Source organism: Lasioglossum baleicum, chromosome 19, assembly GCF_051020765.1.
Source record: "Lasioglossum baleicum chromosome 19, iyLasBale1, whole genome shotgun sequence".
Taxonomy (NCBI): Eukaryota; Metazoa; Arthropoda; class Insecta; order Hymenoptera; family Halictidae; genus Lasioglossum; species Lasioglossum baleicum.
Window position 1 is genome coordinate 2528527 of NC_134947.1, and position 27704 is coordinate 2556230.

At 39.3% G+C, this 27704-nt stretch overlaps 1 protein-coding gene and 1 pseudogene across 5 annotated transcripts in view; both read left to right on the forward strand.

Annotated features, from left to right (window-relative positions):
* Positions 1-17047: 17047 nt before the first annotated feature.
* LOC143218336 (anillin pseudogene) lies at positions 17048-18043 on the forward strand (annotated as a pseudogene). Its single transcript, XR_013011028.1, has 3 exons — positions 17048-17188; positions 17249-17419; positions 17595-18043. The product of XR_013011028.1 is annotated as an anillin pseudogene (transcript).
* Positions 18044-22942: 4899 nt separating this feature from the next.
* The window catches only part of LOC143218528 (uncharacterized), a 121906-nt gene continuing 117144 nt past the window's right edge, over positions 22943-27704 (forward strand). For all 4 annotated transcript variants that reach the window (XR_013011105.1, XR_013011104.1, XM_076443753.1 and 1 more), the window contains exons 1-4: positions 22943-23087; positions 23856-23948; positions 24377-24499; positions 24680-24835. The gene's annotated coding sequence lies outside the window, so the exon portion shown is untranslated. The remainder of the gene's footprint in view (positions 23088-23855; positions 23949-24376; positions 24500-24679; positions 24836-27704) is intronic.

Sequence of the window (27704 nt, forward strand, 5' to 3'; positions counted from 1 at the left end):
GAATTTATTTAAATCCTACAAATGTTATTTTACAGTACTTCTCTGTAAATTTCAATATATACGTGGAAGTAATGAACTTTTATTACGTTTCGTAGTATTTTTTAAAACAAGCAACATTTAAGTAGAATAACCTCTCGATATAGTTCCACGGTATCTCTAATTATTTCAAGATATTAGCCTTTATTAATTAGTCTTTATGTAAATTTGTATGTACTCGTACATTGTTTAAATAATTTCAATCTCGAAGTTATATTACATAGATTTTCTGAGTGAGTGAGTATCTATTAATGCTTATTGGTATGTAGTGCAATGCCAAATATTTCTTGTTATATTTATTTTACGAAACGACTCACACATTTTCCGTATATGTTTCCGGAATTTATCGAATTACATTGTTTGTAAGTAACAGAGACGAACGCGATCAAGTCAATTAATACATAAAAATTGAAGACATTTAGGTGTATAAAAGCTCATTGTAAATAGCTAGTTTTTGTAATTTTATATGCATTTCAGTTAAGACGGTGTCGTCACTATTTTTCACTCGCGAAGTCATCGGTATGGATTTTACAATAAGGATAACGCTGAAGCGAATGTAGACGGATGTAAAAAAAGCTTTGCTAGATGAAGGGCCATTACAAAATTAATTTCATATTGCCATTTGACCTACACGTGTCTGTATACTACTCGGAAACAGATTTTACTGTTGTGAGTTTGTAAGTTCATTGCTCAATTCTATGAGCACATTTTTATTCAACAATGTAACTCAGGCATGCGTGCATCAACAGCACATTGTAATTATATCGATCATTATTCGGTAACGTTGACTAGAAAGCTGAATAAAGAATCTCATTGTGAATTGTTAATTTTGCATTCAATACTTTTAACACGTTCCGTGCAGAGCCGTTTTTGCTCGACAACTAAACAAACTTATGTGTTTTGTTCTACACTGCAGTTTTTATAATGCCTCATTCTTTTGGTGGAAATATATTCTACAGTGTTAAACTTGTTATAGAATACATGTTTTTAGAGCAATAAATAAATATGTCAGCGTGTAAATACCACCGGTGGTACACGTGGCATGGAACGTGTTAACTGTATTGTATTTTACTCTCAAGATTAGTTTATTATAAAGTTAACGTTAACCAGGTGGATATCCTGCGGAATATTGTGAAAATCATTAGAGACACATGTACTTACTTAATATTAGAAATCGCGGTTTTGAACGTGTATTAAAATACACTTGTACACGTGTATAACGAGCCATATAAGGTAATGTCTTACCATATGCGAGAAAGATGTCATTTTGCTAGCAAAATGTGACGTCCATCCAAATACAATGAAAATAAAATATCAGGTAACTTATTTCAATTTTAAAGACTTACCCATAACGGCGTTGGTTCTCCAATTCCCATAGATTCGACACATTTAAATCTCACTCCAGATGTATAGGAAGCTAATGTGTGTGTGAACGTAAAGGTAATCATTTCAGTTCTTGCTACTAACAGTAGAGGAGCTAATTTATTGTATTCGTTACTTACTATTTGCACACTTATCGCCATTCGAATATTGTAAGTAGAGTATACATATAGGCCGGTTCTACGATCGAAGATCGTAGAACCGGCATGATATTTCGTGCCAATTCTACAATCATTGGCAAGGGAGGTGAGGGGCGGGGGAAAATTGGGTGCCGGTTCTACGATTTTATGTTAGAACCGGCATAACATTATGCGCCGGTTCCACCATAATTAGGAGGTGGGGCGGGGGAAATATGGTATGCCGGTTCAACAATCAATGGGCATGCCGGTTCAACAATCAATGGAGCGATGCATTTATTGCGAAATAGAGAGCGTTACTGACGTGAAAGCGAACAATACAAAGAAAAAGAAAAGATTACATAGTATTTACTAAATTTACATAATATTTACTAAATATAAACAGAGAACGTCTTTATGTAACGCCTGTGTTACTTGAGGCCTGAGCGTGATCAACGACTGTCCAGAGCTAACATACATTCTGAAAAACAAATTTTTGGGCTACAGGTAACAAAAAATAATTAACACAATTTTACGAAATACAATTTATTCAATTAATTTTCTATTTTGGTACAAAAAAAAACTAAAATGTTTACGTTCTCAGGTAGAAAACGTGTTCTTTTTCGCGTGACAATATTACCCGCCGTTGAAAAACAACGTTCGGAACTATCCGACGTTGCCGGTATCGCCAAATACTTCATTGCAAGTTTTGCAATTGTCGGATATTTGCTTATCCGCGACTTCCACCACTCATACGGACATAGATCAAACCGTATCTGTGGTTCCGCAATGTATTTTTCATATTCGCTTTGTATGTCGGTCATGTCAACAATCTCGTCATTATATAAAAATTGTAACGCTGTTTGTTGCAATTTGTTATCTACATTCCTATTTGCTGTTTCATTTGGAAAACTTTCTAATGTGTTTTTTATTTTGCTACGAATTTTAATTCTTGTGCGAGGAGATTCGTGCTCTAAATCTTTGTAACGAGGGTCGAGGAAGCAAGAAATTTGGGTTATTGTTGTAGTACTCTCTTCATTAAAATTTAACTGAAATCGGATCTTTATTTCCAAAAGTACTGTTTCTTTAAATACTCTAATAATCTCGTTATCTGTTTCTAAAATATTTAAATGGTTTTCTATTAATTTTTTGAGTAATGGTCTTACCATTGACACTGACGCATTTTTTCACCACAAAACAACGTGGTTATTATTTGTAATGGTTTTAAAACGTTTAATAAACTATCTATGGTTTCTCATCGACATTCTGTTACCTCCAAATTTCTTGCCGTGCTTAAATTAGTAATTGCTCTGTCTGCAATTACATTAGTTATACTGCATCTATTTTCACGAATACGTTCTAACATAAAAAAAGGTCGAATTCCATCTCATAGAACAACATTGTAACAATGTCGTTTTCCATATTCCAAGTTGCATTTTTCTGATTTCCAGGGCCTTTTTTGCGACGTTGGAATGTTTGAAATGCCCAGTTATTTTACTACAACGGCGAATAATTTGTTCTACAATGTCTTCCGTAAGTGCCTTCTTGATTGCAAGCTGCAGAGTGTGAGCTGCACACGCTACGTTTTCAATTTCCTCACTCATCAATGAAATTGCATTTTTTATGTTGGAAGCGTTGTCTGTCACTATCGAAACAACTTTATTTGTTATTTCCCAATCGTCTGATGTCTTTGTTAATTCATTAGCAATATTTTCTGCAGTGTGGCGTTCTTCCATTTCATGAGTGGTTAAGGTGTATGACTGTATGTTCCATTGTTTGTCAATAAATTGTACAGTGAGTGTAATGTATGTATCTTGTGTCAACGAAGACCAAGATACGAGAGGATAACGTAGCAATTTTGTCGCGTGAGAACGTTGATCGTATCGATTGTTTTCGTTAACGTTTATTTCGTTGTTAGATTTTTTCTACGATAAATCTGTTTTCGTGTGAGAAATTTGAATTCGTTCGAAATAAATATTTTTGAAGGAAGATCGAAGAAACGCGATGTCTCGTTTAGGCGAATATTTTTTTTTTAACCATTTCGCGAACACTGTTCGGAACCGCATCGTTCGACAGACGATGGATTCGGAAATAAATTTGGGTAGCGATTCGAGCGTGTTTCGTCGTTGCGGAAATTGGCGTCGTACGGACGGTATCGAGCATTGTCGCGCGTGGCAAATGGGTTCGGAGGTACATTTGGTTTGCAGTTTCAGCGTTTCGCCGTTGTACGAAACGGCGTACCGCGAACACGTTGCGGATATAGATAACTAAATCGGATTACGATAGGAACGAATTAAATATTTCAAAGTATGATCGATGGATATGTGTTTTCGTTTTTCTTTTTTTGGCGCAAAAGGGTGAGACATTTCATCTCGATTTATCGCGAGCGAGATAATGCTTTTCGCGTGTACCGCGCTCGTGGTATTGCGCGAAGAAAATGATACAGCGGAAAAATACAAAGAAAAGAAGTGTCCGTGAATATTCCTTTAGGGAAACGGATGATAACGAGTCGTATCGTACGCGCACGCAGACACGTACGCACGCGTACACAGACGCACGCATAGAGACGATACGTAATATTTTTGGAAGAGGAAAAGTATTTGTACGAAAAACGTCGAATTGTCGTGGAAACATGCGTGTTTCGTCGAGCAGAGATACGGTCGAATCGCGTACAGCTTTTCGCGTTGTCGCGTACGAAGAGAATTATATTCGAGGTAATCGCACGAGCGCGCATAGCCGTTGTCACGTGCGTAACAGACCTAGCAAGCCGAGAAGTCAGACAAAGTCTCAGACCTGGACGGACCTTGGCCAGCCGTCATAAAACGATTTCCCAAATAATTGTAGGACTATTAGGGGGCCCGTACGACCGAAAACGGAAAACCCAAAAGAACTTTATAGCACCCAAAAAATAAACTTCCTACTTCCAACGTCCCATACAGACCACACCCACAGCCACATCTACGCCAATCAGAAAAACAGACACTCATCCCCACAATCGCAAAAACAACCAATAGAAATGTAACCGAAAAAAGATAGTAACCAAGTTCAAACCGTCACTTCACTTGTAATCCGGATCCCGAACCATCAACACGACTTCAGAACCGCGAGCACGATTTTGTATAACATCTACTCAATAAACAGTTTTAAGTGTTAACTCAGTTCACTGTCTACTACCCGAGTCCCGATCCCGGGTAAATTCCTTAAATGGTTTGACCGAAAATAAAGGACTATAATATTTTGCGACGCGATCGGTCCGTAAATCGGTGTATCGACGCGAACGTAACATTGGTGACAGCGGTGGGATCGTTTGAGGTAGTGACGTGAATTAAGAGTGTTAAAGAAGAAATATTCTCAAGATGCCTCTTCCAAGAACACCAAGTCCGAGATTGCCCGGAACAGATAACCAATCGCTGGAAGAACAAAGGGCAGAGATTGAGACAATACGTCAAACTCTCGAAGATCAGTTAGCCCAATTACAAATCTACAAAGACCAACTAATGGAGGAACAGCGACGGTTGGCGTTACAACAGGAGCAACTAGCAACGCAACAGGCCCGGCATCAAAATCAAGGAACCGCGCAGCAGCAGGAAGAATTATCCTCGACAACGATGGGCAACAACGGATACTACGTCACACTGTACAAGGACGCATTAAATGCCATCCCGGAGTTCGATGGGAAAAATATGGCCTTTGTGTGTTTCGCCGAGGGATGCGAGGAAGCTACGGATATGATCCCGTCCCACTGTGAAGACAGCTTGGTAAGGTCCATCAGGAACAAATTAAAAGGAGATGCGCGACGGTCGATTCTCGGAATGAAATTCAGCAGGGTGAGCGAATTAGTAGAGTATCTCAGGTCTATATATGCGCCGCACGAAACAGTATACGAAGCTTTAGGGAAATTATCCAATGTCTTTCAAAAATCAAGCGAAGAGGTGATAACCTTCGCGAATCGCGTCCGGGAGTTAGGTAAGAGCATTACAGACGCGTTTCAAAGAGAAGCTGGATGCATTACACCCGCGTTCGTTAATAGCACCGACATGAACTTGCAGAAATGTCTTTTGCGAGGTCTAAAACCGGAAATTTCAATACGAATGCCGACTATAGAATTTGAAAATATTAATCAGGCCATCTCCAAGGTAATTTTAGTCGAAAAGGAAAATAACGCTATTTTAACCATGCGCGGATCTTCTGATCGATCCGAGAGGCGGGAACAGAATAATACAATCTTCAAAATTGACCCCCATTCGATTACTTGTCAACTTTGCAAAAAACGGGGCATGAAGCACTCAATTGTTGGATACACAAAAACCTGGCGTCAGGGAACAACCCAGAGAAACCGCAGTCCTCACGTAATAACGGTCCGGATTACGAGAAGATAGTCCAAATTGTATTAGAGACACAACGCCGAATTTATAACCCCCGCGAACGCGCGAACAATAACCCCGAACACGATTACGGTACGCATTATGCTATCAGACCTTTTAAAAACCCCAATTTAAATTCGGGCAACTTCAAGTTTTGCAGATATTGTAAAAAACACGGACACGTCATTGACGAATGTAGGATACGCGCCTATAATAACAGTAGAGCAGGCAACACTGAAGCTCAAAATAATAATCAGGCCCAATCGGGAAACTTCACGAATGCCGCGCGGGCGGGCGCACCACGCGGTCACCCGACAGAGCGCCAAGTATACAACATCGAGTCCGAGATCGCCGAATCTGTAGCGCGCGAATAAATTTAACCCGAAGTGGTTACGTGCCTGTTGTACGTATCAGCAGCTTCGATCTAATTTCGCCTTCAAATCTCATGGTTGATAGTGGATCGGGTCCTAATCTCATAAAAATCCGTTCAATCAACCCCTCCACTAAAATTGATCAAAACGAAATTCTCCAATTGAGCGGCATTACGACACAACAGGTACTGACCAGAGGGGAATTAAAAATAAATATTCTAGGGCGACTCGTAACCTTTCATGCGGTATACAATAACTTCCCAATTACTCAAGAGGGCATCATCGGTTCCGATTTCCTCGTAGAGCAAAATGCCCGCATCGACTACAAAAATAAATGCCTAGAATGCGACACACAGGTAATACCATTCGAATCCCAGGAAAATTTAGTAGTCCCCGCGAGGTCTCGAACACTAGGCTATGTTAAAATAGCCAACCCGATAATCGGTCAAGGATACATCCCGCGTTTACGAGTAAAGGGAAATAAAGAAATATACCTGGGCGACGTACTAGCAATCGTTAATGACGGTCGAGCTTACCTAGACATCATTAACACAAGCTACCGCGACATCGAAATCGTAATCCCTACGGTAAAAATCCAAGAAGTCTCCCTCATTCAGGAAAATAAATACCCTGATCGTCAAGGTCGTATTTGTAGATTTGATAGTACAGAAAGACGCTCCCCTATTTCCAATCCAAATGCGGATTCCCCAAATTCAAGATCCCCCAAATACGGAGTATCCAAATCATTGCCTATCAGCCAACCTATCAAATACGATCAAACTCCAACCAATCCCCCCCAAACCCCAATAACGAAACCAGCGTCTACAAATCCTCGCGGAAGTCACAACTCTTGTTCAGAAATAAAGACTCAAGAAAACACTAAACGTCCTCAGGAAATAGGAAAACTATTAAGATTAGACCACTTGAATCCAGAAGAATGCGCGCACATCACCGAGTTGGTGCAGGAATATGCCGATTGTTTTCATATACCTGGCGAACCCCTAGGGTTTACGACTGCAATAGAGCACAGAATACTGACTACCGACGACCGACCCATAAATAAAAGACAGTACCGTTTTCCACCTATCCATAAAGATGAAATTGAAAGACAAGTTCACGATTTGTTAAAAACCGGAGCGATAAAACCGTCCGATTCCCCCTACAACACGCCCGTTTGGATAGTACCCAAAAAATTAGACTCGCAGGGAAACAAACAATGGAGAATGGTGCTGGATTTCCGAACGTTAAATGAAAAGACAATCGGAGATGCATACCCACTACCCAACATTATTGATATCCTCGACCAATTAGGCGGCGCGAAATATTTCTCAATATTCGATTTAGCGACAGGATTTCATCAAATTCGTATGCATCCGGATGATAAACATAAAACGGCTTTCACAACACCGCATGGGCATTACGAGTTTGAGCGAATGCCATTCGGGTTGAAAAACGCGCCCGCAACATTTCAGCGTTTAATGGGTCGAGTATTGTCAGGACTACAGGGCAACGAGGTTTTTGTGTATATGGACGATATAGTTTTATATTCAAGCTCATTACGCGAACACGAAATCAAATTTCGGAAACTAATGGATAGATTGCGCATGGTTAATCTGAAATTACAGCCCGACAAATGTGAATTTTTACGAAAAGAGATGTGCTATCTCGGACATATTGTTAGCGAAAACGGTGTCCGGCCAAACCCAAAAAAATTAGAAGCCGTACAGGAATTCCCGGTTCCCAAAACGCAAAAGAACATTAAGCAATTTCTTGGATTAGCAGGATACTATAGACGATTTATCCCAAATTTTTCTAAAATCGCAAAACCGCTAATGCAATTATTGAAACAGGGTGAATCATTTAAATGGACCGAAAGAGAACAAGATGCATTCCAAACTCTACGCGATAAACTGTGCGCAGAACCGGTACTACAATACCCTGATTTTAATAAACCATTTGTTTTGACCACCGACGCATCAGACTTTGCAATAGGAGGGGTGTTAAGTCAGGGTACGATCGGCAAAGATAAACCAATAGCTTATACATCCCGAGTTTTAAACGATTCAGAAGCAAATTACCCGACAATAGAGAAAGAATTACTCGCTATCATATACTGTGTGACCGTACTTGTATGGAAAAAGTTCGCATTAATAACAGACCACAAACCGCTCACCTGGTTGCATTCTGTTAAGGATCCTACCTCACGGTTACTGAGATGGAGATTGAAACTTGCCGAATACGAATACGATATTTCGTACAAAGCAGGAAAAGCAAATGTAAATGCTGACGCACTGTCCCGAAACCCCATTGGAAGGCCTGCATACCCAATTCATACTGGGGAATTAGACATACTTTCGGACCCCGAAAACGAACAAATCCGGGAGAGGAATGACCATGCGAGAATACTTAAAACTCCGTCACCACAAACTGCGGAAATGAGAGAGGAAATAGAACCCTTTATCGCTCGCACAAATATGAGAACAAGAAGCCAAACTGCCCAAGATATAGACGGACCAGTACCATTTACAGAAAAAGAACTTCGCGAGCATCCCGTTAAACGATACAAAGTTAAAGCGATGATCCACCGAGAACCTTCACCCACCACATTCCTTCCGACGATAGAATCCGTTAACGACAACGATGACGACGATGATAGCGACGACGATGACGACGACGACGACGACGATGACGACGACGACGACGACGACGACACCCCTTTGGCGGCACGTCTAACGTCACACAAACCAATGCCACAAACTTTCCAAATCCCAGAACAGAGAACGACCAAAGATACAAAAACATTACAATCACAAAATCCAGTAATCATAGAAAACATATTCGAATCGGAAGAAGAAGGAGAAGAAGAAGGAGAAACGGACTACAGCAACGAAGACGAAATCGGCCACGATAACTTCGACCGTACAATCAAGGATCAAGAACTCTCACACAGCAGAGAAACAAGATCCATGAGAAACACAGTATTAAACCAACGCGATAAACTATACATGAGAAAAGATAACTCTCTTTACTTCCTTACCGAAAACGGGGAACCAGTAGACGAAGGAGCAAAAGAATTCGAAGGGAAGGGAGAACTACCCAGATTACATAACCCTCACACCGGGGACGCCATTTTCACAAAGAAAGGAAACAAATGGCACATAATCATAATTTGCAAAAGAACCCTATAAGAAAAGACAACATCGAAAATACTCACAGAAGCCTTCCAAAACTTGAACAGAAGACTCAAAGAACTCAATATTGAAACAATAGGAATCGCAAAATTCAACAAGATAGATGGCATTGACTGGCAAGAAATAATAAGATTACTACGTAGCTCCATTACAGAAAAGCATATAAAAATAATAGTCTGTCACGGAACAGTAATGGAACCAGGAAGTCACCAACGAGGAAATATTCTTGAAGAAGCCCATTGTTCAACTGTAGGTGGACATAAGGGAATTACGAAAACTTACAATAGAATCCGACAAAGATTTTACTGGGAAAATCTCAAAACCGACGTACAAAATTTCGTCCGAAATTGCATTCAGTGCCAATTAAAGAAAATATCCAGAAATAAAACAAAACAGCCCATGGTCATCACCGACACACCCGACGCAGCATTCGACAAGGTCTCTATGGATATGGTAGGCCCACTACCGAGAACAACAGAAGGAAACGAATACCTCCTCACGCTACAAGACAACTTGACAAAGTTTTCCATCGCCATACCGATGAGATCAGCAACCACAGCAAGCGCGGCAAAAGCCCTCGTAAAGTATTTCCTCAGTATTTTTGGAGCACCCAAATACATATTCACAGATAGAGGTACCAATTTTACTAGTACACTGTTGAAAGAATTATCTAGACACTTCCGTATAACTCGCTATTTGACCACAGCTTTCCGCCCCCAATCAAATGGCTCGTTAGAACGATCTCACGCGACCTTGATAGAGTATATTAAACAATACGTAGACACTAGACATGAGTGGGACGAATTTCCAGAATTAGCAACGTTTTGCTATAACACTAGCGTACACGAAGCAACCGGGTTCACTCCTCATGAACTAATATTTGGCAAATTAGCACGGCAACCTTCCAGTCACCCATACAACGATAACGATACGCGAAATTATGGCGATTATCTTACCGATGTAATTCGAACACTGTATGACCTCCGAACATTAGCACGCGAAAACTTGATAGCGTCAAAACAGCGATCGAAACAGTACTACCACAAAAAAGTTAATCCGCAAAGCTTTCAATTGAACGATTCTGTATTTTTACTGAAAGAACCTAAGAAAGGAAAACTATCAAATAATTATATCGGACCTTATAAAATAATAGAAACCATGGCAAACCATAACGTGAAGATTCTCGTAAACGGAAAACCTCGCGTTGTACACACCGACAAACTAAAATTAGCGCATATTTTATAGTTACTAATTTTTTTCCCCTTTTTAGCTTATATCTTATTTAACCCATAAGTATATACATATATATTACACGAAGTTTTATAATACACGAAAATTTAGGACTTTAGGAGATTTAGGGACATAAGATAAACATATATGTATACGTACATGTAAAATAAGAAAAGAGTAAACTAACTCGTAAGTTAATATTAAGCGTCTAAATAACAATCAACACATTGTTATAATTCTAACACATACACTTATTATAAGACATCTACTATTAAGCAGCGCACACATATACACTGCCCAAATCGCGACCTTACACACACCAAATAATCAAACATACGAAATAGCTTTCTTACACAAATTATTTCATATGTTCGATTCAAATGAGGGGGAGGTGTCACGTGCGTAACAGACCTAGCAAGCCGAGAAGTCAGACAAAGTCTCAGACCTGGACGGACCTTGGCCAGCCGTCATAAAACGATTTCCCAAATAATTGTAGGACTATTAGGGGGCCCGTACGACCGAAAACGGAAAACCCAAAAGAACTTTATAGCACCCAAAAAATAAACTTCCTACTTCCAACGTCCCATACAGACCACACCCACAGCCACATCTACGCCAATCAGAAAAACAGACACTCATCCCCACAATCGCAAAAACAACCAATAGAAATGTAACCGAAAAAAGATAGTAACCAAGTTCAAACCGTCACTTCACTTGTAATCCGGATCCCGAACCATCAACACGACTTCAGAACCGCGAGCACGATTTTGTATAACATCTACTCAATAAACAGTTTTAAGTGTTAACTCAGTTCACTGTCTACTACCCGAGTCCCGATCCCGGGTAAATTCCTTAAATGGTTTGACCGAAAATAAAGGACTATAATATTTTGCGACGCGATCGGTCCGTAAATCGGTGTATCGACGCGAACGTAACACCGTCGTTGAAGATTTTCGCGATTCAATCGATCGATAACGTCGCGATAGAGAGATATCCCACTCTCGAAGTTCTTAACTCCGAGTATCGGTATGCGGCGAGGGAGTACTGCCGGGAACGCAGAGCGCTGGGAGTGAGTCCGGTGGGTGCACCGAATCATCGATATGCCACCTTCAAGAATATGTCCGAACCGGGTGGTACGAGGGCCTGCCGGTTGGGGGGGGGGTGGGAATGGTTCTCCCGGTGGTTAGCGTTTTTTCCGCACCGGTTTAGTAACTCATGCGACGAGTGAACAGCTTCGCGTGCGTAACCGAGGACGCTACGACAACGATGAACTCTTTAAGTGTAAACAGATGTTTGGGAACGAGGGGGGTAAAGGCGCGAAGGGGCGTGAGGAGGGGAAGGTGGTGCCGAAGGGACCGCGGGGAGCGATAGGCGTTCCCGCGGGAGAAGGGACCTTCGCCGGTGGGGATGCCTCCGCGGTTGGCTGCTCGGGTCACCGAGACAGCTGCGGGGTGGGAACGGAGGCGTGGGCGAGCTCGTCGCTATTGGAGGAAGGAGGGGTCAGGGGGTGGCTCGGTGGACTGGGGCGGAGACGTCCCGGTCCTTTGGGTCGCCGGGCTCGAGACCAGGCTTGCCATATTCCGCGCGGTACCAGGCCCCTTACCGCTGCGCCCCTCGCCCATCTGCTGGGCTAAGCAGATGCTCCCACTGGCGAGGAGTGGGGCAAGCCAGGCGGGCTTAGCCCAGCAGATGGGCGAGGGGCGCAGCGGTAAGGGGCCTGGTACCGCGCGGAATATGGCAAGCCTGCTCGAGACCCAGCGGAATTACGGGGCTGTCGCTGTCTTCGGGAATACCTTGGAAAGGAGTATGGTGCTCCTCCGAATGGTGGGAATGTTGCTGGGGGTGGTGAAGGGGGAACTATTGGGAGACGGTTTCCGTCTATTCGTCCCTTTTCTCGTCGTGCGCGGGTGGGAAGAGGGGCGGGGCTCTTCTCGAGACCGCGGCGAGTAAGGGGGTGGGAAGGAGTTCCTCCTCTCCGGGGAATTATCTCTTTTCCGAGACGGTACATTTCTCGCTGGGATCGATGCGGATTCTACCGACGGTTAAGCATCTGCTCGCGGAGATATTCGCGACCCGTGATCTGGTCGAGATCGGGCGGGGAGCGGACGGAACGGTTCTCCGAGTGTAAACCGTTTCGAAGGGATTCGAGGGGAGATTCGGTAACGAGCTACGGGTGTCGAGTCGGCGGATTCGCGCCGCTGGTTTCGAGCTCAGTGTTCGGGCGAATATCACCGGGTGCGCGTCGAGCGACATCGCGGGGGTTACAGAGTACTCGCGCGAATCGCAGGGACGTTCCCGTCGCGTGTGGGCCGAGAGGGATTATCTCTTGGTCGAGTGCGAGGGGCTGTATACCTTCGAATTTGCCGAGATGGGTCTCGAGGGATGAGGGGTAGGAGGGAAACCCGCGTCTACGGGTGGGAGTTTTCGCGGCGACGCGACGGTAGCAGCGACGGCGGAATGTATCGCATTTTCGAAACGACAGATATGCGGATTTTTGTTTGATTCGTTGTTCCGGAGTTAACTTCGTTCGATCGTTGACGCGCCCGAAAACGTTTCCGCAGGATTGATCGTTTTCGATTAATCGTTATCCGAATGTTCTCGGGAACGTTTCGGCAATCTTCTCTATCGTCTGTGCGAGAACGCGGAGGAGGCGACGGAGGCGCGGGCCGCGGTGTTTCGAAGATGGGGGTCTGCTGCGCTCGCGGCGTTAAAACGGATCGCATCATACGCGCGCACTTGCTTGCGAGTTTTCGCGGTGACAGCAACAGGGACAGCATAGCGTTTCGCGATTTTAAGGAGAACATAAAATGTGGATACGCGAAACAATCTACGAGAAGGTAACGATATTTTCTTTAAATTTTTCGAGATATCAATCTCGATCGATCGTTGACGCGTCGAAACGTTTCCACGCGCGATTAATCGTTTCGTTGATCGCGTTATCGTTATTTTTCCAGAAAATTTGTTTCGTCGATTCTTTCTCGTCTAGCGGTACGCGACGACGGCGGCGTTGGCTGCGACGGTGGAAACGTCGTTGGCGGGGGATGGGGATGTGCTGCGCTCGCGTCGACACCGGACACCGTCTCGTCGCTGTTCTTCGTCCGAATGTCGGTCAGGTCTATTCTTTGGATCGCGGAAATCATGTGCGATAACGTTTGGAACGTGTTTAAAAATTTTCTTTTCTTGCCAACGGACGGCGCGGCGTTACCGCCGTGGACGCGTACGAAACGATCCGTTGTCTCGCGAAGATGCGGGACACCGTCTCGTCGCAAATTCTTCGTTCGAATGTGTGTGTGTGTGTGTACCGTGTCTCCTGTGACGATCCGATCCACAAAGGCGAGTCCAAGTGATCGTAATCGATGCCCTCGGCGAAACCACCGAGACAGTGTAATATTTGTGTGATATTTTGTCTCGATTGATCGAGCGATGTAAGGTTTCTGGCGTATACCGCTGTTCCGGCAAATCGGTGCGCATCCGATCGGCTTTACCGACCTCGCGTGGCCACGATCGTGTGACGTCACGTCGTCGCGGCACCCCCCACCCTGCGTCCGTGGAACGCGCGATTTTCGGTACGCACCGGCTGATCGAGAGCTCTATTCACTCTGTTAACGGACACCGCGTTCGACACATAACCGTTGGCAGTAGTCAATACACGCGTTATACACACGTCACGGAAGGAAATTGGTTTGTACGGAAAAATATTCGTATCGTCGCGCGAAGAGACGCGTGTTACGTTGCGAAAATATACGCGGTCGAATCGCGTCGAGCTTTGATCGGACCACCCCGTGTACTAGTTCGTTTTTGTCGAATATCGTTGACGAATCTCTTTCGGTTCGATCGTTTTCTTGTTCGATCGACGATGCGGATTGTTAATGTTGGTGCAGTGGTGTATATTATACCAAGCATACGGATTATTAGAATTATATGTATATTTCCAATATGTGAGAGTAGAGAAGAACACATGTGTACAGTGTGGCGGCTTGCCAGAGAAGAACTATAAAAGGTTACAATGTGTAAATACGCAATAGAGTGTTACGAGCATAAACAAAGTAATCAACAGATGTCGCGATTATGTCGATATGGTAGATTTCTACACGGATTAATGTTAGCCATGATGTCATTAAACATCGCTAGCTCCATAAAATAATATGATTATCGAAGGGATACACTGAAATCGCGGAACGTTATCGTGTTCTCGTTTCGTCGAACGAAACGACGTCGTCGTTCGTACCCGGTTTCGTCGAGCCAGAATAAGGAGAAAAAAAGAAGAAAATATGATTCCTAGAATTTTGATGTTCGAGAAAAGAGAAACGAGAAAAAAAAACGTTGCGAATATTCGAAGGAGAGCAACGCGGCCGCCGCACAGTGGTCTAAAGGGGCGATTTAGCTGGACAAAACCCAAAAAATGGAAATCCAGCAGGAAAATTTCCCGCTTCGGTAAATGAGAGCTAAGGTACCAAGTAAGATGAACCACTGCTGGTTTTTCCCTTTTTATCACCCCATAATAAAGTATACCCCCACGAACAACTCATTTTTCAACTTCGTATTTCTTCATCGTCGTTCGACACTTCACTATTCATTAGTATATCTCGTTGTGAACATCTAGTAGTGGAAATATTTGTGGAATTTTTCATTCTATGATGGATACCAGCATGAACCAAAAGGACAAAACTTAAATATATTGTTTATTTGTGCTTAAAAATGAAAGTATACTTCAAACGTATACATATAGCATTCAAACTTTGACAGTCTCGCAAAAAAAACCTTTAAAAACCTTTAGGATGGAACATGTTGGAACATCTTTATAAAGTCTAGAGTGTCCGAAAAAATCAATTTTATTAGCACGAACTTGCACCTTTGAATTTGAGACAGTTTTTAGTAATTCAATGTCGATATATTTCGAATTATCTCTATGATTCTCTTCTACGTAAGCCACAAATGACAAAAAGATATCAAAACATGATTGGAGTAAAAGTGATATCGTATTTTTAGAACCCTAAAATTTATGCAAATAATTTTGAAAATTTATAATTTTTTTTAAAGAAAATGATTTTTTTTAGAAAATTTTTATAGAGATTTGTGGGCCTAAAATTACGATACAACATTTATTTCAATCTGTTTTTGCTATCTTTTGTCGTTTGTTTATTTCATAATAGAATGATGCAAAAGTAGTTCTGTCAGCTTTTCGACGCAAATGCCCAATTGTCACCACGATGTTTTGAACATTTCGGATAATCTGGCAAGAAAATGTTTCCAACAAAAGTTAATCGATACTCAGTCATCTATAAATCCCAATAAAAAAATTTCACAAAATTTTTTTTTTAATAAAAAGATATGTTTATGTTAATTTTTTAAATGACACTAAGTATTTTTTATTACATATTGTTGTAGCTGATGTCGAGACGAATCCAATGACCTACTTAACTACGGCTTTAAGTCTTAAAATAATGCTAGAATAATTTTGTCCAACTAAATCGCCCGTTTAGACCACTGTGCGCCGGCGAGCGCGGATAACGAAGATTTTGCTGTACGCGCGTATACGAGGATAATGTGGATTTTTCGTTGCGCATGTGCGTGCGTGTGTGCGTGGTGTCATCGTTGTTCTTGCGGTGAATATCGTTCGGCGATCTGCGACGTTTCAATAGTTTTCTTCTTTGATCGACGACGACGAGGACGACCAGGAGTACGACGAATCGAAGAATTAAAGAATCTCTTGAATGATCCTTGATCCTTGGAATGATTCGTTCCTGGAGAGTCGCTCTTCTTGACTGTTGTTACTTCTGTCGGTATCATCTTCGGTGTAGATGCATCGATCTTCATTATGGATTGGCGCTCTATAAGATTTGCTCCCTTGGGCGCGCCTCTGTTCCCTGGGGAGACCTTCTCGTTTCCCGACCTTTGCTGAGAGTAGGGTACAATCTCACCAGATTCCACCTTAGCTTTGAATTTATAACATTCCTTAATCGTATATGATCTAGTTTTTTACAATAATTACAAGTAACAGGTGGAATATTCGTTTCAGCTTGGTTACTGATCCCTGCTTATCTGTTGGGTCTCGGATTGCCGTTGTCGCTCCTATCATTGTTATTGGTAGGGTCGGAGCGCCAGCGTGATGCCGCGTGTAATCTTGCCTTGGAGGCTGTTGATATCGATATTGCATCTGAGACGAATTTCTTCGGTCTCTGAGATTAGGTTGGAATGCTCTCATTCTCTCCTCTTCCTGTTGCATTTGTTTCGAGACTTTAATTGCATTGGCGTATGCTTCTTCTAGATTTCTATTTCCTTCCAATTGTACTCTGACACGGATATTAGATGGTAGACCGTTTAAAAATGCTTGCGACTCATGCCTGCGTTTTTCGACAATGAAATTACATGATTTGTACAAAAATATTACAATTACGTTCGAGATTTACTGGCTTGAAACACTACCTGAAGTTATACCACATGATATTCAGTATCATATTCATAATGGTAACGGATGCAGTAACAATTGCAATAAAAAGGTAAGCACATTTTGGTGCACAATCGTATACAGTTTCAATAAATAGTGATATGTTTCGCAGCTTGCAAATAAAACTTCTAAAAAGTTTTTAAAACAAGAAAGCCGATTAGTAATGCCAAGCGTTCAAAGTCCGGCTGGCCCATCTGCTGTTCGATTCCCAGCATTTCAATTGTCTGGCTACGTTATTTTCAGTCTGAAGGAAGTGCATCGACAGCAATTTACATTAAATAAGGTTAGCATTAATGATACAATGCAATGTATCTCCTTAGAGCTTATTACATGCAACTAACTCCTTTTTACATGACGTGAAAGAATATTTTCTGAAAAAATAAAATAGGACATGTATAAACAAAAAGTGCGTACAAATTGAACAATGTAAAAATCATATATTTTTCAACAATTATTAGGTACCATCGCAATCGCCATTAGAGGGACGACTACAGATGCATGTTTCTTGCGAACTTTCGGTATCGGTGGAGCATAGAGGATTTCTAACAATGTTCGAAGATATTTCTGGAATTGAAGCCTGGAATCGTAAATGGTGCTTACTTAAAGGATCGACGTTATCGTATTGGAAATATCCTGACGACGAAAGGAAGAAAACTCCCATTGGAAATTTAGATTTGCAAAGTAAATAAATATGTTTAATATTGATCGAACCGTTGCGCCCCGAAAGCATTAAAAAATGTATTAACAGCACAACTACGATCGATAGAAGAAACATATTCTAAATGTAAAATCTTTGAAGGGCCCCGCGCACAAGAAAGTGTGGCGGGCCGCGGATTGCTCATCCCTGTGGTCTATAGTCTATGTATAGTCTATAGGTTTATTATAAAACTTTGTGGTACAAAGCGGTCCGAATGACCAGTCCTAGATTTTTATTTCACAATTATTGAACTTATAAGTATGCTTTCATAATAAATCATTTAATAAATATCTTTATTAGAGCACGTATTAAGTCTAAATAAATTAATCCTTATCATATTTGTAAGCCTGTTACTTTTATAGTTTTATATTTATTGTATGATCTTACTTTTAAATCAAGTTTATCTCAACGTCAACCAACGCGACTGTCGTGTGTTCCTTTTATGTCTGGAAAAATAACTTATTGACGACAAGCGTTCTGTGATTTTTAGTCAAAATGTGGTGATTAATTAACGTACTAGTCGTTGATGGTAAATAGAACCAGAAAATCAAGATAATCTTGTAAATGAAAAAGAAAAGTGAATGGCCATTATATCTTATTTTTACCGTAATACAATTAAGAAACTTAAAATTTATAGATAGAATACATTGGCTATAGAAAATTGCGTTTGTTTAATGTCACTGCTAAAAATCGGACATTTCATATGCAACCTAATACAGTAGGACCTCGATTAACCGGATCCCGATTATAAACAAATATGCGTTTAAATATGATTACATTATGAAGGGACATAAATTCTCAAAAATAAAAAATTGATTTTCGAATATAATGTACATTTTAATTATTTCCTCGGGTCTCGATTATCCATCGGGCCTTAATTTATCCGGGCTGTTAATTTAACCGATCGACATGTGCTATTTGCATGTCGATTCGACACGTGCTATTTGACACAAGCTCTAAAGCTTCTCAAATAATGCACAACAGATGATACATGAATAAGTATTACTATCGTTACTGAGGACAGTTGGAACGAAAATTTGTTTAATGTCTATGTATAATAAATAATAATGAAGTACTATTAATACTGAACATTTAATCGAATAATTTGTCAATACAAATAACAACTTAAATTGTATGTATTTGTAAATAACAATTAACTTTATTATTCTAAATAGTCTATTTAGACTTGCTCGAATAATAAATAATATTTTTGCTTTCTTTTTTATTTGATATCCAATTAACAAATAATTTGTTGTTTAAATTTTAATTTAAATGATGTGTCATTTAAATTTTAATTGAAAAGATGTAGATTTTAATTGAAATAACTTGTTACTGGCTGTAACATACATATGTAGGTATGTAGTAAGAGGGCACTATTTTTTTTGTGACATCGAGCGAATGCTGCGAAAATAAAACAATTCTTCGACACGATTTCCAACTTTTTCTTTTAGACCTTGTTGTTCGAGCTGACGATAGGAGTCTGGCGATTGTTTTCTCCATGTGCTCTTGTCCTATGGCAAAGTACCAAACTTTAATTTAAAATTCAGAAATTTCAACTGCGCAGAAATAATATAAGTAACAATAACAACACAAAAAAAATATAAACACAGGTTTTGCCGATGTCGCGGATTTCGTTACAAGATGCTGTTGCGACCGCGTTTGTACATGGTAGAATGTCAGGGCTAGTTTACCAGCAGAATACGAATATTTCCGATTGGTATCGAATTGGAACAGAGTTGTGCAGAATGACAATTGAATTTCTCCAGGAATTATAATTACAAACTAATTGAATTACATTGTAATTCAGTCATATTGTAATTTATAATTCAGATCTTCATACAAATAAATTACAATGTAATTCGTAAATGCAATTGGAGTACAACTATAAAATACATTGTAATTAAATTATGTACAATGTAATCCGTAATTGGTTTGGAGTACAATTATAAAATACTTTGTAATTAAATTACGTTGACTACGAATTACGATGTAATTAAATTAAAATTAAACATTAAAGAATAATAAAGTAACAGGTAAGAAGAGGTTGGGAAATCCATGTGAAGGTTTCGAACAGAAGGAATACAAACACAAAATAATAAACAGATGTAAGTACTTTTCTATATAATTACCCTGTGATCATACATACATAGACTGAGCTTTCAATTTTCAAAGACATCTCCTGGATTCTTGGGTTCCATCTGTTTATTTTGTGTTTATAAAGACATTGTGCAAATGAGAAGCAACAACACCGCACACACCCACCCAGTGCTTAACACGCACCCAATGTTTCTAAAAAGGAGGTTTCCGTTAAGAAATTAACATTTGTGCAAATTTTCAATATCATATTCGTAATCAGCACGTGAAAATACGTAAGAATCTAGAGTATAATTTTGAAGTGCGTGTTAAGCACTGGGTGGGTGTGTGTGGTGTCGTCGTAATATAATATGTACTCATTCTTCATCATCATATGATTTAAAAAGTTCACGCGGTATGTCGGATCGTCCGACGATCGTAGTGATATATCTGTAGAAACAGTCGACGAGCGGTCGCATCATGCTGAAGCATACGCACAGCACGGGCGTGCACGTATAGGCAAAATTAAATGTAGTAGTAGCTGCAGTTTTTCGCAAATCTCTCAAAAACTAAGGCTGAGCGGCGGTTACATGTATAGGAAAAAGTTGTTCAGAATCTTCACCCTGACAACATATTAAAAAATTATCGAAATCGGTGAGGTGGGACCTTTTATGCACAATTACCGAATCCATATTTTTAAAAGCGGGTCCCTAAAGAGGACACTTGGGGCTATATTATCATTATTTTTATTTTTTCAATTTTCTGGTGCTATGATAGCAATGCACCTGTTTAAAACAATTGCGAAATAAACTATGAAAATAAATATCTTTTCAAATGAAATAATTTATATTAAATACTCTTATGCTGTCACTATGAGCAACCAAAACTAATTGTCGTCGTTTTGTTAGTTTGGCCATCATAATTTAATGAAAAACTTGTGACACATCATATTACACGTCCGTAGAACTATTAATTTTCAAGATTTCAAAGAATTCTCTTTGAGATACGTTCATATTTTACTAAAGACTGCAACACATCCAAACTTGAACAAAATTCGAAACAGTAGTCCTATTTCGCTTGGAATGATACATGTGCATTAATTGTGTGTAGATCAACGCTCATGGAAGTATGGATACTCGAGAATAATTAAAAATTAAAACAATTATATAGTACTGCGATTTAGAACAATCTTAAGCAGAAGAATTCAAAGATTCGTATCTTTACATCTTTCAATGTCGATTCGAGATTAATTAATGACGAAAGAGAATAAACAAGATAACATTATTTTTAATTGTCGTTTATTTTAATTATTATTTCATTGACCATCTGCAGAAAAGTGAAGATTTCTATTCTACCGTTTGGCTCCTTGATAAAGTAGTATAACAGGCCGTGCCGTCAATTTATTTCAGATTTTTTGTTGTGGGTCATCATTGTCAAAAATAATAAAAACCGAATTTTTTCGACGTTTCTGCTGTGAGGAGGAAAGTTCTACACTTGTTGATTTTACTGCGGGTGTATATCAAGGAATTTTAAACGTAATTACATTGAAAAAAGCAATTGTTTCACCTAGCAAATGCGATTTAAGAGAAAGAAGACTTGTGTATTCTGTGTAATATATGTATACCAGAATGTTCAGATAGAGTGCGGTTCGAATCCTATTGGTGGCAGTAATATTTCATGGTATTCATTATATGCTATTATTGTTATATTATAAAACCGTTATTGTTATCACATTTTTTTCCATCAATTCTATATTATTCATTTCAAATCTCATACCAATAGTTATAGAAAAAAATGTCACTAAATTATTATATATTATACACAATATATTATAAATATTATAAATTATTATAAACAATATCTTTTGACGCGCTTGCGAAGCGTTTTTATCTTCTTGGTACTTTTTGTATGCATTGATTAAAAAGAGATTGCTCAAATTTACATTTTACCCATTCCATAAAGCATTGCATGTATGAAACGTAAATATAAAATACATACTTGGAAAGTAAAAAATGGTTTGGAAGATTTTATTTATTCAATTATTTTTTAGTTAAAAATTTCAATGAAAATTAATTAAAAATTATTGTTTAACAAATGAAAAAAATATTTATTTGTCTGTAGTCAAAATTGACTATTTTTTCAATGAATTTTAGTGCAAATTTCATCCTGATATCTCTTATGGTTCAAAAGTTATAACAAAAAGTCACTGAACTTCTCGACGCACGGAATACAATTTTTCTTCTCTCAAATTGCATTTCTGAGGTCAAATATGTAACTGCTTATTGCAATGTAATAACGATAAAAATTACTTGATATACACCCGCGATAAAATCAAGAAGCGTAACTCTTTCCTCCTCACAGCAGAAACGCCGAAAAAATTCGGTTTTTATTATTTTTGACAGTGATGACCCATAACAAAAAATCTGAAATAAATTGACGGCACCGCCTGTTATAGTACACTTTATCAGGAAGCCAAACAGTAAAATAGCATGTTTTCATATTTTCGATAAATCTGCATTTTTCCGATTTTTCGGGGGTTTTTAAATTTTTACGACCACAGTTTGCATAAAAAAAATCTGAAAAATTCTCTAAAATATGCGCATTAGGATCCGAAATATGTTACATTTTTTTCAGAATTTTAGAACGCATTTGAGACTGGAAAATGCATAGAAAAGCATAAAATATAATTTACTCTGTAGCTACCCTCACGGACAAGCTGAAGGGCTCAAATTTTACTCAGAGGGGTTTTTCTTGCTCAGCTTTCGAATGGTTCAATAGTAATTGCAAAAACTGTAAGGGCAGTTTTGACCATCTTAATCGGCTACGGCCCTACATTCATTTTTGAGAAAGTTGAAAAATAGTCTTTTGCACATGTTTTTGGCGATTCTGAACCATTGTGAGTCGTCAGGGGCCTGAGGACTACTCGCGGATACGGTCCTGTCCGTTAGGATTGACTATAGCGGTGGGGGGTATTAGGATCGACGCTTCGCGTTACCGAAAACCGAAGGTCGGGAGTCGGGATCAGTCGGAATCGGAATCAGTCGGGATCAGTCGGGATAGCTGATGGCACTGTTGCGCTGGCTTTCTCACCGTCGGTTGTCGCGGTGTATAGTGTAGTGTCTTGTGTCTATATGGATTATGGATTCTCGATCATGGCCGATTTGAGATTTCACCGACAACAGTAAGTACAGACATCATTTTCTTGAACTATTGTACGCTTGTATCCTTTCATTTTCGTATAAAAATAGTCTTATTACATTATAATACATATACACTGCTGTGCAAAAGAATGAAGCACCCGGCCATATTTACTAGAAAAGCGTTAAAAATCAAATAGGAACACAGTAAGTTTTGAAAAAGCATTCCGCTGTTTAATTGAATAGTTCTGAGAATATGTGTGTTATTGCGGATTATCTAATACATACTTTAAATGCAATAAATCAATCATTGTACAATACAATTTCTACATATAAAGATATTATTTGTCATTATATCTTATAATTATACTGAGTGGTTGTTTCTTTTGCACAGTGGTGTATATACTTATAAGAAGAATTAGACATAGTCGGTTTATATACGTTGTTGTCAAATGATGTTAATATTTTAATATCGAATTGTCTTTAAAAGTCGTTATAGTTAAAGTTGTTGTAGATCAAAGACGTTAACGGTCAAAGTCATTGCAAAAACGCAAGAATTCGGGCCATTTAGATTTGTTATTCCCATAACAGGCGTCTCGGCTAGGGGGAGGTCACCGCGTCCGGCAAGTCGCGTAAATAAATATGTATACCGTACCGAATTCGTGTTTCTAGCCGTTGAATTATTTATTTATTATTAATTGTGATTTAGTTTTTAACTGTTGTCTATATTATATGTAATTGTTGATGTAATTATAACTATTGTATATGTAATTAATAAATTTGCTCTTTCTGTTGCTGATTCCGAAGAGCAGCTTGGTAGCCGTGGTCGCTGATTTCGAAAATTGAAAGCGAGACCCAGCGGCAGCGTCGTGTCGTATTTTCTTCAAGGAGGAAAGGACGTGAGCGTGAGTATTCACCTATTATGGACCTTCCAAATTAAATTGTGTTATTGAATATCCACTAATGAACAATTTATTAATTCGATTTGAATTCTTTACTTATTATTAATTCGGATGTAGCCAGAGCTGGGGAAAATAGTATTTTAAATAGTAAATAATCCTATTTATTTTTTAAAGTATATGTACAACTCTGAAAAGAAAATATTTTATTTGATGCAGTCATTTTTGAAAATAAAATAATTTATTCGAGGCAGTAATTTTTTTGAAAATAGTATTTCATTTGAAGAATATTGAAAATATTTGTATTTTGTCTTCATATATCTTCAATTTCAATTTTTAATATTGCTGAAAATAATGGTACTAATTCTATTGTATTTTATCTTATATCTTAAATAGAAGATTATTTAATATTTTGTTTCCTTTTTTGATTCCAGGACTTCACGACAACTTCACATCAACCACAACGCAGCTTGACACCAACCTCAACGCAGCTTGACACCAACCCCAACGCTGCTTGACACCAACTCCAACACAGCTTCACTTCACCTCAACAAGTAGTAAGTGAACAAACAACTGTCTTTCTTACTGGTAGATTTTGACGAGTACAGTGACTAATCACCGGATCAATCACATTTACCGTAACATATATATTTTCTGTCGAAAATCAAATGGACTCGATATATCCCGATGGAATTTTACACAGATTTTTTAATACCTTCTTTCCTTTTTTATTTCAGGATTCTACGCAGCTTCACTTCAACACCTACGCAGCTCGACACCAACTCCAACACAGCTTCACTTCAACACCTACGCAGCTCGACACCAACTCCAACACTGCTTCACTTCAACACCTACGCAGCTTGACACCAACTCCAACACAGCCTCAACACGTAGTAAGTGAACAAACAACTGTCTTTCTTATTGGTAGATTTTGACGAGTACAGTGACCGTGGAAACGCTAGGCGTTCCTGCGGGTAATAATCTGTTTCTTAGCTAGGTAGGGTCGCTTTTTGTACGTCGCGTTTGTTTTTATAAATTTAACAATTTCGATAATATGATAGATTCTCGAATTTGTTAAAAGATAACAATCTTCCTTAATTTGGTGCATAATTATTAGAGTCGTTTTTTATCATCAAGAATATCGTTTGTATTTTAAAATTATTTTAAATTAATCGGAAGCATTAGATATCAGGTACAAAAAGACAATTCGCGACTGATAGATTCTTTAGACAAAACAAGTTAACATATATTACTTTTATAAGTACTTTATGTTTAGTACTTTTTCCATTAGTTCGAAACGTTGCTTTGTCCAAAGGATCTTCCGAGGGTTTTTGAAATACATATTTCCATAAAAATTGAGAACAAATAAATCAATAAATTATTGAATATTTTTATTAAAATCTTTCTTAGTCTCTTTTCGCTCAACAATTAAATTGTCCTGAGCATTTTCATTAATTTAATATTTGATTTGTAAATTGAGATTATATTTTGAGTTGAAAGTAGAGTCATTTTGCAAAAATGCATGAACGTTAGCCCGTACGAAATCTAACGGATTCTTTTAGTTAGGATTTTCAGAATAATGAGGTTCCCTGCTCGTTGCCCGAATCCTCTCGCGTGCCCAGGTGCTACTCAGGAGGATGACAGCAACGGGCACATGGAATATTATTTTTTAATCGTATGTGTGGCGACTGACAATCGTTAGTGTATCGTGCACGACGCATTTTCCACTTCTGTGTGTGTGTGTGTGTGTTAGGCAGTGGAATTGCGTCGGTTTCTTAAACTAGATTCGGTAGCGCATATTCCCGTTAATCTGTGACATGCTACATGGCTTCTCGTGGAATGTGTGTGCGCGTAGCTTTCTCAATTCATTAAAAATAACATGCAATATTAAAAATTACGCGCGTAATTAAATTCAGTATTAATTCAGCTGTTATTTCGATTTATCCCGCAATGATTACTAACATTGTCAGTCGATTTCAGGAAAACTGGTACGTAGTACCTTAGAGTGTGCTTGTGATTCGAACGTTAGGGTGTCGGAGGCGTTCCGGGACGTTCTCTCTAGGTGTTAGGCTGTTGCACCCTGGCGTCTGTGTGAAGATCGTGTTGCGAATGTGTTGGAGAGCTTGTCTTTTGGCATTTTTTAAATATAGGGGTAGGTAGGTAGGTAGCTTACCTTTTTGGTGCGACTGTTCGTTCTAAGTAGGTAGGAGCCGGGACTGACTACCGCTTTCTCTTTCGGGTAGGCCGCGATTCGCACGGTAGTCAGTCACTGGAAGAGCTCGAAGTTTCGTCTCGAAGCTAAATCAAACGAGGCATGACGTTCGAATTGATGCTTCGTGCTCGATTCTTCCTGCTCGTGTAGCTTTTCGCGGACGTGGACGCGAACGCGCGCGAATCAGGGTTTCGAAACGTTGCGCAGCTGCTCGATTGCACCAGCGGACGATTGGCTTCTCTCGAAACTTGCGATACGTTTCGGAAGTCGTCGATCGTTTTCACTGCGAGCACGTTTAGGGTTTCAGTTGTTTGGTGGACCTCCGAAGAAAAAGAAGAGGCTATATGCTGAAGTGGCTCCGACAAATTGTCGCTCAAGAGGGCAACTGCAATGGCCTCGCATCTTGGGATGCGAAGTCATTTCATTCATTGTCACTGTACTCATCTGTAGAAGTAGTAGTAGTAGTAGATGTAGTTAGAGTTGCACACATGGGCAGGCCACGCCGCACAGTGAGGTATTTCGCTGAAAAACGGGAATAAAATATTGTAGCGTTATTTATGGGCTCAGGGTCATAAATAAGTAGGTCGTTGGATTCGTCTTGACGCCAGCTATAACATTATCAGATAAAAATTGTATTTTAACATTAAAAAATCAAAATATTTTTTATTTTTTGTAGAAAAAATTTTCTTTTCGGAATTTTAAATATAGAATTTTGTACATGTTTAAGTACTGTTCAACTTTTATTCGAAACATTTTGTTGTCAGATTATCCGAAACTCTTGAAAAGTAGTGATAACGAAACGCTTTGAGTACGATCTACAGAGTTCAGGTTGGTGTACAGGGCACTCACAGATTTCATTCTGTCATCATCTAAATTAATATTGTTATTAATATTTGAACATTACCAATCATTCTGCAAGTTTTTTTTCGATTTCGAAACGAAAGTCGCCACTTTCGACGCTCATTTCTACTTAAATTAGTTATAACTCTCCAATCCGGAACAATCCGGAAGAAATTTTTGTTGGACTATGATCGCAAAGCTTTATAGAATGTAATGGTACAAGAAGGAGTGCTCAATTCAATTCAATAGTTACATCATATATTTATATACATATTTATAACATATATTTCATAATCTCATAGCTGGCGTCAAGACGATTCCAACGACCTACTTTTTTATGACCCTGAGCCCATAAATAACGCTACAATATTTTATTCCCGTTTTTCTGGCAAATACCCCACTGTGCGCCGCCCCAACGATCAGCGGAGATGGGCACGTCCGCGATTTCCAGTTGCGAAAAAAACCACGCGTGTTGCATTAGTTATTTCTGAACAGAAATCAAAATTAGCGTTGCGGACATGCTCACGATTTCCATTTACTTCAATCAAGTATATTCAATTAACTTCAATTTCCATTGTATCCGATATGTAGCGTTGCGAATGAAATAGTCGCGATTCCATTTTCCATTTTTACCAATACTTGAAGCAATTTTGAGATATTCCAATTTTTTAAGAGTAAAGTTTGCATAGTTGTTTTGCAGAAAATTTACA